This window comes from Rhipicephalus sanguineus, chromosome 3 (genome assembly GCF_013339695.2).
Source record: "Rhipicephalus sanguineus isolate Rsan-2018 chromosome 3, BIME_Rsan_1.4, whole genome shotgun sequence".
NCBI classification, from domain to species: Eukaryota; Metazoa; Arthropoda; class Arachnida; order Ixodida; family Ixodidae; genus Rhipicephalus; species Rhipicephalus sanguineus.
Genome location: NC_051178.1, coordinates 193,638,613 through 193,653,248, shown reverse-complemented (window position 1 = coordinate 193,653,248; position 14,636 = coordinate 193,638,613). Strand labels below are relative to the sequence as shown.

At 48.8% G+C, this 14,636-nt stretch overlaps 1 protein-coding gene across 2 annotated transcripts in view; it reads right to left on the bottom strand.

Annotated features, from left to right (window-relative positions):
• LOC119387961 (potassium voltage-gated channel subfamily H member 6) overlaps positions 1-14,636 on the bottom strand; it is a 282,090-nt gene that overhangs the window by 121,835 nt on the left and 145,619 nt on the right. The window lies entirely within an intron of this gene.

The window sequence follows — 14,636 nt, the reverse complement described above, 5'->3', positions numbered from 1 at the left end:
GAGAGAGAGTGTGAAGCTTTTATTAAAGCAGATACGCTTTTCAAGTGATACAGTATCACTGACGCCGCTTTCTGTAGTACCATGCCACAGAAAGCGGCGTCGGCTGCTCCTAATTCGTGAATACGTGGGATTTACCGTAGAGTTTTATAATAGTACAGTAGAGGGAAATCTGGCGCTGAAGGGACACTAAAGAGCAAAACTACAGCTTCCTTCGGTGTATATTTATTTTATCGCGCGCCTGCTCTTCTCTCCGCTTTCCTTTCCATCTTTCTTTCCCTTTCCCCCTCCCCTTAGTGTAGGGTAGCTAACCGGATGCTACAATTCTGGTTGACCTCCCTGCATTGCTCTCCTTTTATTATCTCTCTCTATCTCAAAACGACTTTTTTCGTATTAGTAAACTACTTTTTCACGATACCAAAAACACCACACGTGCTTCGAGAAGACGCTTAGTAAGCGAGAAAACGCCCAAAAATAAAATGTGGGTTTCCGCCCCAATCGCCGTGACGTCACATATTTTGACGGCGCCTACTAGGGACTACGTAGTTCCTAATCGGTAAAAATGAAGTACATTGTCCTCTGAGGGGGCCATAGACTTAACATACCAAGTTTGAGAAAATTTCGTTGGGCCAATGGCGCCAAAATACGGTAAGTACACTTTCAAATCACTGACGTCACGCGCGGAGATTTCGGCGCGAAATTTAAAAATGAAACCTTCAACTTCATTTTCTCCTACATTAATAAACCTATGATGGCTAGATTAACGACATTAGAGTTCTCAGAGTACAATTTATCAGTCTAAACGGATTTATTGTTTCTGTTTAGTGTCCCTTTAATGTCTGTGGAAACTGCAACGCATGGCACTTCAGCCAGCATGGGAATGATGGCTAGTACGCGGCAGGCCCGTAGCCAGCGCGGGCCTGCCGCGCTGGCTACGGGCTACTTCACTAAAAAAAAAATTAGTGAAGTAGGTGTTTTTACCAAAAATAAATAATGAAAAAAATCACGCCATATCGACGAAGTGAATGATGATTGAGGAGCTGGCGTGCCCTCCGCTCCACCGCCTTGTCTTCTTCGTTCGTGTTATTAGTATCCTGATGTTTTGTTCTTTTTCTTTCAAGAATTAATGATCGAGTGATGACATGGGCGGATCATTAAGCTTTTCCTAACGTTGACGTGGGAGTGATCGTTCAGACAGGTATGAGACGCGGTCTAACCATATGTGGTTTTGCCTGCGTTAATGTCGTCATCAAGGCGTTCGAAAAACAAGAGAAAGAAGACTTCTCTTTCGCACGAGCGTGCGCATGCTACAGTTGGCTATGCTATATGTGGTTTTGCCTGCGTTAACGTCATCTTCAAGGCGCTCGAAGAACAAGAGGAAGAAGACTTCTCTTTCGCGCGAGCTGCGCCTGTAGCGGTCGGCTCTGGAACTAAGGTTACGCGTATGGCGCGGGACTTTGCCCCAGCTTAAGAACCTGGCGAGCCAGCTCCTAATAGGTGTTTTTCTCAAAGAGCCATGGTTTTCAACAAGTGCCCCCCCCCCCCCCCCCGCCCCCCGAAAAAAGTTCCTTGCTACGGGCCTGGTACACGGAATTGCCTAAGCTTCGTGCTTTCAGCTCTCTGTGACTCAAGGTGGCCCTGTAGCCGCTTTGTCCCGAGCCAAAGTTCAGCAAAAGTTCAGCAGTCCCACTTGACCCTTTTACGCTCACCAATTCAAATCAGCTCATGAAGTTCACAAGGAGCCTTTATTTAGTCGAAACAAAAGCCAAAACACAACAACATTGCCACAAGTGCGTTCGAAGCCGCAATCACAGAGACTAGGCAAATCCATGTACTATAGATCATTCTCATCGTGGCTAGATGATCACAGCGTCACAGTGCCCTCTAGTAAATATTGTAGGAAGCTCTATGGGATTTACAACAAGCAGTCATCGTGCTCGGTGCCTACAGAATGAAACGCTTCAATTTAGGGCTAACTTAATGCACGTACACACAGTGCCCGGCGATTGAAACGCGGTACTCTGAGCGCTTCAAGGAGTTGGCGGCAAGGATGACGACGAGGGCGAGAGCGTTCGTGACGCATGGTGACAGCATCCTGCAAACAGACGTTCAGCTTGTGGTTCTCTGTCGCGCCGGCGGAGCGCTACAACCCTTGGTTACGCGCGCACGCCAGCTCCAGCCGCTTCGCGGCGGCACGTGAGCGCATTATCTTGAGCTGTAGCGCTCCGCCGGTGGCACCAAGAAACACAAACTGAACTGCTGTCTACCGGATGCAGTCACCATGCTTCACGAACGTTCTCTCCCTCGTCGTCATACTCGCCGCCAGCAGCCACGCGCTCCGAGTATCGCGTTTTGAATCACCGAGCACTGTACCTTCGTTTCAATGCGCTGTCACATTCGAGTAACACTGGCTGCGTACTCTTGCATCAGCGCTATTGTCACCTTTTAGCGACCAGAGTTGTAGCGACATGACGCGGTAATCTCGAGCAGTTGCGCGCATACCAGTTATATGCTTGACGTTTTGATGTCGCGCTTCATTGCGTGAACACTCTACACGTCGAAATTAGCGTTACAACACTGTGTAGGTTTGACAGCCGGCTCTCCAGATGCAGGGCGAAGAATGGTGTATATAGAGAAAATACAAGACAGAAAGAACAAGCAGGTGAAGGACAGCGATGTCAACCGGGCGAGCATCCAGTTCGTTACTATGCACCGAGGCTATGAGAAAGGAGACTAGAAAGAGAATAAGAAGGCGAGTGTATACTACAGACGTATAGAAGGACGTACAAAACAGGCTACATGTGGTCACTGAGGCCGGCGGGGCCGCAGTGATTAAATGAACGAGAAATAGTCAGTTTTAGGTATCCCTGACTGGGATAGGGAAAACAGAGAACAGAAAAAACTTGACGAGGGCTACCTGGTTGATAATTGTAGTGGAGAATAGAAAGATAAGAGAAACGTACATAGACTTGAAAAATCAATGAGCGCCGGCGCGCAGACGGCACCGCGTAATCAAAGACTTCATAAAGATCCGACGTTTACAAAAGCCACAGAAACGACGACTGGCGTTGCAATGGCAGGTGCATGAGCAGTGGGTGATGGCCCAGTCATCCAAGTGGATTTTCTAGTGAGTGTATTTGTAGACCAAAAGTGCCCTTCTTACACTCTGTTGCTAACAGGCCGATCTCACTGTCATCTTGTGTTTAGGTACATAAAAAATACTGTGTAGACTCGCTTCGTGCCGTTATGCGTGACCACCCTCTATGTTTTGGAACCTGCCCAGAGAGGCATTTCTTATACACTGACGATCGTATGTGGGCGTAGTGCTTTTGGTTATTTATTTTCTTGATTGTTTGTTAGCTCGATATCAAATTCATGGTTTGGCGATAGCCGACTCTAACGCAGCGTACCGCCCAATGCTTTCGCATCTCGGTAAAAAAATCACAGCATATCCACGTGGTGAATGATGATGAGTGGGGCGAAGCGAACTCGCGCTGCAGCACGGCGATGGCATTGGCGCGAGCGTGGTCCTTCTTGATGGAAGATATTGTGACTAGATTGTTTGAGAACCACAATCTGTTGCACACACAGCAACTATGGCCGAAACTGTTATCAAGGAAGTCCCGCTGGAAGCCCGCGTCGGCGCTTTCGGGCAGAGTCCGCCTGATGCGTTTTGCAGCCACTTCACGTGCTCGCACAGCCTCGGGCTCTGCCTGCCGGTATGCGCGCTTTCTCGCCGCTTCACGGTCCTTCACATTTTGAAGATCCGATTCGCGCCGCAGCCGTGCAGCTTCGGCCTCGTGGGCTCGAACGGCGGGGTCTTCGCGCCGCAGCCGTGCAGCTTGTCGAGCAGCTTCGGCCTCGCGGGCTCGAACGGCGGGGTCTTCTCGCCGCAGCCCTGGAGCTTGTCGAGCAGCTTCGGCCTCGCGGGCTCGAACGGCGGGGTCTTCTCGCCGCAGCCGTGCAGCTTGTCGAGCAGCTTCGGCTTCGCGGGCTCGAACGGCGGAATCTGCTTCGCGGCGTCGACGTGCAGCTTCGGCCTCGCGGGCTCTTCACCTCAGGATTCTGTCTGCGAGCGTGCGCTGCCGCCGCCTTCCGTGCCCTCCGTTCCGCAGCCTGTCTTCCATCTGGCGACTCCGAGCTAAAGAGAAAGCGTGCCAAGAGGGAGCCTCATGGCGCGTTACTTCTGAAATGTTGTCTTCGGGTGTCGTTGAAAACACGAGACGTAGTAAGAAGAAATAACGCCACTACAGGCGAACACGCACGAGAGTGTCACTCGTCAACGTCGTCTTCTTCTTCTACCTGCATACCAGAACGCGCGCAGTAAAGAAGAAAGAATGCCACACAGGCGAACACGCACGAGAGTCTCACTCGTCAACGTCGTCGTCTTCTTCTACTGCATACCAGAACGCGCGCTTCTCACGAGCTAGAGGTGGCTACTACAACGCTACAAACAAACGGAGGATGGACAGACCCACGGCATAAGGAGCTTCGCCCCTAAAAAAAAAAAGCGAATTCGGTCATGAAGCAATCTTCTGAGCCCTGCTGATCGCACCCAAAGCGGTGGTCATGCCTGTAAAAAATAAAACACATACGTTGCAACTTGCAACTCGCGTCGCTGTATTTGATGCTGAGTGTGGACACTACTCAAGTATGTAAGATGTGTGTCCATTTAGACGCCGTTAACACGCACGCTTCGCTTCATTCCTTATTTACTCGCTCAAGTCACTGCGCGAATAATATGGCGCGCTGAACGATATGGATGAATTTGTGAACTCGCGCAAGTACAAATAAATAAACCGGGAACGTACATTTAATTTCGAAACAGAAAAAAAATTGTATATTTGCGACGCAGGAAGAAGCCATTCAACATTTACGAGGCTATATAGCTTGGAGCCCGAAATAATCCATCGCCTTTCAAGGGACCGCGTAGATGCGAGACTGCGGCATACAACGAGCAACCTTATAATGGGTGTGTGGCCTTTATACGTACGGTGCCAGAAAAGGAGCTCGTCTAAATGTAATTTGCATGTTCAGTTCACTCTACCGTGACAACAGGGCTGCTATTAGCCCCGAAGTCCTTGCATATGCTATCGCTCGGCCTTTGAAATCTAAATGTACATTCGTGTATACAGCCCGGTTCACCAGGCGTATTGTCTTCGTTTACGCGTAGATTCAAAGAGAATCGCTCACCAGTACGCTTTCACCTCCGGCTCGCTCTCTGCGCAACCTTTCTGGGTAGCACATATCGACGAGAGAGGAAACTTGCTCCCGTATCTCTTCAGTTGCGAAGAAAACGTCTACCTCGGCATCGTCGACCAAAAAAAAAAAGGCGAGGAAACAGGCCATTAGTGAGCGACTCGCTTACACGACGAACGTTACACAGCGTGCATAGTAGTGTAACGGACGAGGTAAAAGCGGTCGCGTGAACAGAAAGTAAGCGTGGAGTATAGGAAGCGAGCGGCTGCTGCAAGGAGTTCTCGCCAACGAGGTCAAAAGGGGCCAGGGTGAAGCGAGTAACGTCTCGTTGGCGCATACGACGAAACATGCCGCTAACGGCGTGGTGCCAGCGAGTCGCCTAGAGACGAACCAATGCCGAGCGCCGAGAAACGGTCCTCCTCGTTCGCTGATAACGCGCGCCTCTCGGAGTTGGAATAAACGAGAGATAAAGAAAAAAAGAAGCGTGAACAGCGAGAACCATAGGGCACCGAGACGAAGGAACAGAGACAAAACGAAATGAACAGAAACGCTGGAAAGGAATCGACTGTATGCGCGCACTGGAAAGGAGCGACGCGACCCGTTTGACCCGCGAACCATCCGTCGCACTTTTTTCTTTTTTTTTTTTTTTTTTGATGGCCCCGCCGGAGCGAGGCCTTACGTGTATACGGTAGGCCACGCATAGACACGCAGAATAACGAGCGAAGACGCCCAAGAGGGACGTTTGCGAGAGGCAGTTCGAGATGCAGCCGCTCGCTGCTCTAAATGTATACTGCTTGGAAGGTCACTACATATTCTGCGCTCGCCACACCAATGCAACGTCGCCTGTAGTCCGTTCCTGTTTTCCTGTACATTTCGGTGTGCGACCTGTCGAGTACAGCGTGTCGCCTGCAGTCGCTTATCTCGGTGCGACGTCCATTTAGATGCGATGCGAGAGAAAATGTCCCTAGTGCCTTAGCGCCTGCGAGCAACTGAAGCGAGAAGTAAAGGTAATAGCATTTGCCTCTGGGTAATTCGCGGATGCACGACCCCCGGGCTACCAGGACACATCACTGGCGATTCTGCCCAGTTAGGTATTACGTACGAACCGACAAAGAATACCTCGCTTTCTCTTTTAAAAAAAAGTAAAAGTAGGTTAAAGAGGAAGGAGATAGAGAGGGGGGAAGAAATTTTAATAATAGTGGGGCGCTGAGTTATTCATAGAAACAGAACGAAAACGGACATAAAAAAAAAAAAATTCGGCAGATCTCATGTACCGTGGGAGTCGATGTTATGCGAAGCAGGCGGCGGGAAGGTGACTGTGGCGTAGCTTTTTTTACTGAGCGACACGTTACAAAATGACGCTAAATATTTGTATAAATTTTATGCGCACACATACATGTTTAAGAGCCGCATATGTGTTATGTAACCAGTTGCTTACGGTTAGGTAAAGCTGCCAATCGCAACGCGGTTATTACCAACACCAGAAGCGGTAAGCTGATATGTAGTGCTAATACGTGTGCCGAGAACGCACGCACGTTTCACGAACCCGTGTGCATGTGTGGAAGAAGTTCTTGACAGTTCTTGAACAAGGGCATCATCACCGTGATCAGTGAGCACCAGCAGCTGTTCATGACTTGTTATAGGATCTGGTCGTGATCATGGTGACGAGGGGCCTATGTGTAGTGAAGTATGTGGTTTAGTAGAGCTGTTGGGATTCGTGGATGCCTTGGTCATTTCGTCGACAAATTGTCTGTCGACAGAGCCGGCGACATGTCGGAACCTGAAGCCACCCTTCGCGTTGGTGAGCTATAGGCCGTCGAGGCTGGTAGGCCTGGATAGTGCTACGTAGACCAACAAAAGTGGATGGTGTTTGTCGTATTCGTACACTCCCTGGGCGTATGTGGCCTACGTAGCCTGGTCTACAAAGCGGCTGTAAATCAATCTGGCATCATCCTCGGTCAGCATGGGGCCATCGCCCAGCCTCGTAAGAAATGAATAGGACACTGCGTCGTTCTGGTGGACGAAGTGCACTTTACGGTGCGGTGATGTGGATATCATGTTTAACTTTCGTTAATGTATTCCTCCGGGGTCGAGCAATGCTTTAATATAGCTTGCTGAATCATAGAAATACAAACGTAATGTTTATTAGACTGCTATAAAAGCGGAGCCAACATTGGAACTACAGACGCTAATCTGATATGACGCCTGTATCGTAGGAGTACACATCGTAAGAATATCATGTAGTGTTTATTGCTTTCTTGTAAAATTAGATAGCCAGCACCACAACCACAATGACGTTGCACCGATATTACGCCTGCGTACGCTGTTTTTCCAAACCAGTTTATGCACCTGGCGTGGCTCAGTGGTAGAATAACCGATTGCCACGCAGAATGCTTGGGTTCGATTCCTGCTGGGATCCCGTTTTTCATTCTTTCCATTCGTTCAGTCAACGCTGCCGATGTTGGTTTTCCCTTATGCTCAAGAATTTAAGTTACCAATGTCTGTTCTCGCCGTTCCTGGGTAGATATAAACTGTCAATCACCTGTGGCGCATACCCGTACACAGCGGCCCGTGGTAAACGGTATGTGCCACACGTGTCCAGTGGAAAGGGTTTGACGACGTACACGACAGGATTTTAACGTTATTCATGTCATGACCCGGCACTCATATTCGTCAAATCCTCTTACCCTCCCATGCAAATTTTGGTCTACACCAAGTTAAGGAGGCGATCATGAGAGCACCCAGACGTAGGCGGCTAGATAGATAGATAGATAGATACGTAGATAAAAACGCTCAAAGTGCCTGAGGTTCGCTAAGAAATGCTTCGCATTTAAAAGTAAAAAGGAAGAGGACGGCGTTGGCTGCAGGCTTATCTGGCCTCGGAACACATGCCGGCAATAGGCCGCGCCCGGGCGCCTCTCTTCTTTCAGGAAACTTAACGAAACGAAAAAGCTGTCATAGCTAGCTCTGTTCATCGTCATGCGGCGCAACGCGAGGCGGACGGAAACTCCCAGCCTGTGAACCATCCTGCGCACAATGCCACGTTGGACAGCACACCCCACCTCCCACTGTTGCCCGACTTCCATGTACCGCCACGACATTCTACAACTAATCAGGCGAACGTAACCAATCGGAAAAGGTTATGCAACATATTACACTCTGTAATTCTTGAGGGCCAAAGCTTGCTGCACACATGGTAATGCGTTAGGTTAAAAAGCGGTCGGGGACAAGATTTCTTGCAAGACGTAATGAGCCGCAGTGTAAGAGAAACGCATTAAATTACCTTCACGTTCTCATTCGATTGCATTGTTCTTTACCACTTGAAACTTTCTGCAACTCACGCTGTGTGGCACGGCCTCCGGGATCGGCCCACCTTTGACCAGGCGACGATGCCACGTAATGACGTCATCGCGTGACTTCATGTGAAGACGTCAGCACGTGACGTCGCGATGACGTCGTTATGATGTCACAAATTTATGTGATCCTTGACGTCTATGACGTCACAATATGACATCATAAGGTACGTAAGCTACGTAGGTTTTTGTACCACTTCATTCGCCGGCCGTGTTTCGCTCAAGGGGCCGCAGAACGACACTTAAGGCTTTCGCCTTAACAAAGCCAATATCCTGACTTAAGAGTTTCAGGATGAGTTCATACATCTGCAGTTGGAGTGTCCAGTGTCCTCGAGAAAATGCCATGTCGTCAAGCACGAAGATCGCCGAGACGCTAGAGTGCTTCAACCGAAGATTTAAGCTCTGTAACAGGGTGCGGGGCCTTTCAACAACTACTGTTAAATACCTTCACGAGTCTTACAGGCCACCGAGTTTGGCTTGGCTGAAAACCAATGTACCGCAATTGAACGTGTACAACAATTGGTTGCCTTGGTATTGTGACATTAGAAGCAAAACAGTGCCGTTCACGCGAGTTTCAGTTCTGACAAGACACGCGCAAGCAGGGCATCAGAATTTCTTGCCCACGCGAGCTCTTCAACGACACCAACATCGAGCAACACTTCCTCTAGGTTAATGAGCGTCGTACGTAAACTTCCTCGGCATTCGGCAATGCGGAAAAAAAAGAACCCTCTCATGTGGGCACTTATAGCCCTAGCGTACTCTTTAACGACGTTCAAGACAATTTGCGGTCAGCGAGTGAGTAATTCCTCGCTTGGAACAGCCAAACAGAAGCGCAGAAAAAGAATAAAAAGACCGAAGGTAGTTAATCTGACTTCCAAATTTCTTCCGCGTGCGCTTGCTGCATGCTCCGCATACTCGGTGTGGAGAATTGAGAGGTCCTTCTCTTTTTTTTCTTTATTTTTTTCGGAGGCAACGAGCGAGTCCTGCCACCTGTGCCCGTGTGGTGCCAGGAGATCGAGCCCCGTGATGAAGCCCGGAGCGCGCAGCGAGCTATTTCTTTTTTCTCTCTCACTTCACCTTCTTCGCGGGGCCCTCTCGCGAACGGCTGCTGGCCGCAAGCACGTTGAGGCGCCGACTGGAAATACCGGGAGGAAGAGCCGCAGCCGCTGGATGATAGGCATCGCCACGCACTCTCGCCTCGGAAAAGCAAACGCATAGACGTGAAGCAGAGCTAAAGGGGAAACCGTCAGCGGTAGCAGGGAAGCGGTAAAAGTGGTGGAAGTGGTGGCTTGCATCACCACGCACTCCTTCCTCTCTCTCTCCCTCCCTCCCTCCCTTTCTCTCCCTCTCTCTCGTTTCATGCCTTTCTTCTGAACGTCATTTTCTCAAGCCTCGTTGTAGCGCGGCAAAGGACACGGACACCAGTAAGAAACGTACGACGACACACAGCGCTAACTTGCAACAAATGTTTATTTCCGTTTTCGTCGCACGTTTCTTAATGGTGTCCGTGCCCTTTGCCGCGCTACAACGAAGTTTAAGAAAATGACCCGCTACCAACAAGCCCACGTATACACCCTTATTGTCTTCTGAACGCTTAACCCGCGGAAGCCACACAGCGCGTTCTGTATTGATCGAAACCCAATGAGAAACTTTCGATTCCATTTATTTATTTATTTATTTATTTATTTATTTATTTATTTATTTATTTATTTATTTATTTATTTATTTATTTATTAAATGTGAACGTATACCCCATGTCAAGTGCCTAAGCAGCCTCCATTAGCGTTGACATCCTGGAGCACTAAACGAATATCCAACGACTTTCTTGCCCAATCTTATGTCAATATCATCGAAATTCGAAAGAAACCTAAGACTAACCCACTGACACAGGGTGCGCCGTACGTATGGCCTGAATGTAAGGGCGGTATTTTTGTTTGTCCACGGCGGTTTTATCTCGAAATGGGGCTAAAGTCGATCTCCGATGTGATGGTCAAGAGGTTGCGCCAGACTGCAGCACGGTGAATAGAGTGAGAATGGAACAGAATGCTGCACGATGGTGCTGCACAGACTTATCCTTGGTAATGTTCAGAGCTCGTGACGTCACAAGGAAACACGAATGTTGCGATATTATCAGGCTAACTGAAATCGCTAATTTAAGGCGGCCACCGCATAGAGCATAAGTCCACTTGACCACCCGTCCATGTTTTTTGGTCCTTCGTACAAACGGTGGTCAAGTATGGAATACCAGCTATCACGAAACCACACGTTGATAAGCCCGCTTAGTTTGTGGATAGACTTGACGACTGCAGTAACCGCTTGCATCTTGGATCACGGCCACATCCGTCGATGGCACGGAAAACTACTGGTGTCTTGCTGCATACACCGAGAAACGCTAGTTTCAGTGACCGATTGTATTCATTCTGTACGCGTCTAGTGTTCGCATTCGCTGCTGACCCGAAGGTCGCGGGTTCGATCCCGGCCGCGGCGGTCGCATTTGGATGGAGGTGAATTGCTGGAGGTCCCTGTACTCTGTGATAACAATGTACGTTAAAGAACACTAGATAGTCGAAATTTCCTGAGCCCTCCACTACGGCGCCTCTCATAATCTATCGTGGTTTTAGGGCGCAAAACCTCATATTATTATTATTATTATTATTATATTATTATTATTATTATTATTATTATTATTATTATTATTATTATTATTATTATGTTCGCATTCGCCTTCTTTTCGTCTTTATAGTCTCAATTTCCTTACGAAAAAATTCGGCAGTTCCCACACCCTGTGGTTATCGGTTTCATGCGAAGAAGTCAGCGAGTAGCTCTCCATTCTGCATTTCAGGAGCTGGCTCGCCAGGTTCTTAAGCAGGGGCAAAGTCCCGAGCCGTAACCTTAGTTCCAGAGGCGACCGCTACAGGCTCAGCTCGCGCGAAAGAGAAGTATTTTTCCTCTTGTTCTTCGAGCGCCATGATGATGATATTAACGCAGGCAAAACCACATATAGCACAGCCAACTGTAGCATGCGGCGCTCGCTCCACTCCGGCAGTGCGCTTCGATACTAATAACACGAAGACAAGGTGGCAGAGCGGAGGGCTCGCAAGGCCGCAGCAGAGCGGGCTCGCCGCCAAGACCCTGCGGGGAGAGCTCGCGAGGCCGCAGAGAGACGTCAGCGTCGTGCGGACCCCGAGATACAAGCCCGCGAAGCCGAAGCATCGCGGAAGCGGCGGCAAGAGAACCTCGAAGAGGTACGGGCGCGGGATGCAGCGGCCAAGCGCCGATAGCGGTCGCTACCTGAAGTTGGTGGCGCCGACGCGCGCTTCAAGCGCGATTTCCTCGACCACACGTTCGGCCACAGCTGCAAGGGCTGCGATCGCTTGTGGTTCGACAACAACCTGACCACAATCGCTACTATAACAACGTGTCACGTCTTTAAATGACAGTAAAGGAATTTTACGGAGCATTCACGGTTTACCCGATTATCACCGAGCCAGCTCCTCAATCACCATTCACTTCGTGGTTATGGCGTGATATTTTTTTTTTTGGCTTTGAGCCAAGCGTTACGAGTTGGATCGCCGTGTTTTTGTAAGTGGGGTAGTTGTGTGCACATCGTGGGCTTGCCAGACACGTCGACTTCCCCGCCGTTTAAATGGTAACTTATGGTTTGACGTAACGTCAGCACTCACGTTGGAGCAGAGATGTCAGTTTTATCGAAACGAAGTGCACGCTACAGTGGGATGATGCGAATATCATTCGTTAGCGTATTCTTATGGGGTCGAGCAACGCTTGAATGTAGCTTGCAGAACCATACGAATACATATGTAATGTTTATTAGGCTGCTCTAAAAGCGAAGCCAACACTGGAAACACTACTGACACCAACCTGACATAAAATATTAGCATAGTATTGTAGGTTTCTTTTATTTCAAGAGCAAAATTATTTTTGCGCGGATCTCATTCATCGGCTCAACAGACATTTTATTTTTTTTCTATAGTTCTCATCATCTTTGCTCTATAGTAAAGACATACCGACATCAAATTTTATCAGTCCCTGCTTGCATAATTTCGGCGGAATACGTGGCTAATGTAACGAGGCATTGGCCTTTTCCTTGTTATCTTCGTAGAAATATTCTCGCGGAGAGGAAAAATTGCACGCACAGCTCATTACGACAGGCAATGATTGAACTGAACTTATACAAACTTTCGTGTATACTTGATGCATATATTTTTCGCGGTATCGAATTCAAGAAAAAGGCTCCCGGATGGTGGATTTGAGGATGTGCCTAACAACCTGGTAGAGGATGCTTACTGTTCGGGAGCGTCGTACAAAAGACGGTGCCGTTGCAATCTTGTCGTAAATGGCAGCGCTAATTACAGTGCTTATTATTCGGTAAATGTCAGAAAATGAGCAGGAAAATATAAATGTGGAATAAAGAGTTTTACGTTTACAACCTACGATATGATCAACGGGTAAGCCAAATATTATTTTATATATTTAAATACTCTTAATGCCATCTGCGGCGTTACAGAGAGGAGTGGTGTTACAAATTCCAAATGGCAGTCTTGAACGATGCATGATCAGGGTTGTTGGCGATGGAGGCAGGCAGGTGGTTCCATTCAGATGATGTCTTCGGCACGTGGGAGTGGAAGTACATGTTGGTCTGGCAGAACGGCACTTGAACTTTGAAGTTATGGCCGACGCAAGATGAAAAGTAAGGAGGGGGCGAAAGCAATGCGTGTTTTGGTTCAGGATTTGTAAAGAAGATTTTATGAAATAGGCATGTGCGGGCCTGGTTCCTTCTGTTAGACATGTTAGGGAGGTCTAAAGACGTTTTTATTGAAGTGATACTGACAGTACGAGAATAACTGAATAATTAGCATCAAAAGTGAACGACTCCGGATTAACGTTGACCAGCTGGGGCCCTTCCATATGCACCTAAATCCAAGCACACGGGTGTTTTCTGCACGTTGCACAGCACAGCATCGAGCGAAGGAACTTCTTTCTGTTTTGTTTCGGTATGAGCACGTCCTCTTCAATGTGGACGTTCGTCGGTAAATTCACTTAAAGAAACACGCACACAAGTTCTATTATGCATTCGCATGAGACGACTCGAAGGCGAAAGCCATCTTCTTCTTTTTCTTCTCTGTCGATGTATTGATCCTCACCCGCACAACTCCGGAGGCTGTGTGCACCTAACGTGGTTTTGCAATTGCCTCTAAGATCGGAGGCATTGGAAGCTTTCTGCACATCACCTGGTTTTGCGCTGCCTCCGTGATCGGCTCACCTTTGACCAAGCGACGATGTTCTGCGGTCACGTCATGAAGTGACGTCATGGTGAAGTAACACATTTCGTCGATCTGTGACGTCACCATGACGTCATCACGTGATGATGATTTTTTGCCTCCCTCGTGTTGACACTGACGCCGCGGGACGACGGTCGACGCCAACGGCAAGTTTTTGCATCTTATAAGGCACCTTCAAAAATCACAAGACAAACATTACCACCGGAGCTGCGCGAGAGAAAGCTGTTCGCGTGCGGCGACTGCTTCTACGCAGATGAAAGAACAGGAAGCGAATCGCGCTCACATCGATTTCCTCTGGAGCCCGCCGGAAAGCAAATGATGCACGTATACTATCGGTGGTACGTAGAGGATCGCGCGCTTTCTCGCGCAGCAGACTAGCATCTGCTGCTGTCACCTTAGTGGTGACTCGGTGTCCCCTCCACGATCAGGCCGTTCCCGCTTCCTGGTCACGGCTCACAGCGTAAGCTTCTTACAGAGCCCAGATTGCCCTGCTCGGATGGATCCACGTCGGTCGACACCTACGGCCCCGTGTCAGTGATAGTGACCGAAGGAAAAAAAAAAAAAAAACGACAGTACAAGTGGCTGATCGGAGCTGCGCGTCGCGGCGAATCACTCAGCTAAATCAGTATACAATCTTTTTATTTGTTAGCTCCTCCACGTAATGGTTCTGAACTTGCTACGGCGTACGTGGTTCTCGGACCCAAACCTTTTCGTCTTACCTGCCCTGCTGTTTGTCTTTCTCGGTCTAAATTACGGCACGAAGCTTTTTCGTTGAGGAGGCTCGAGC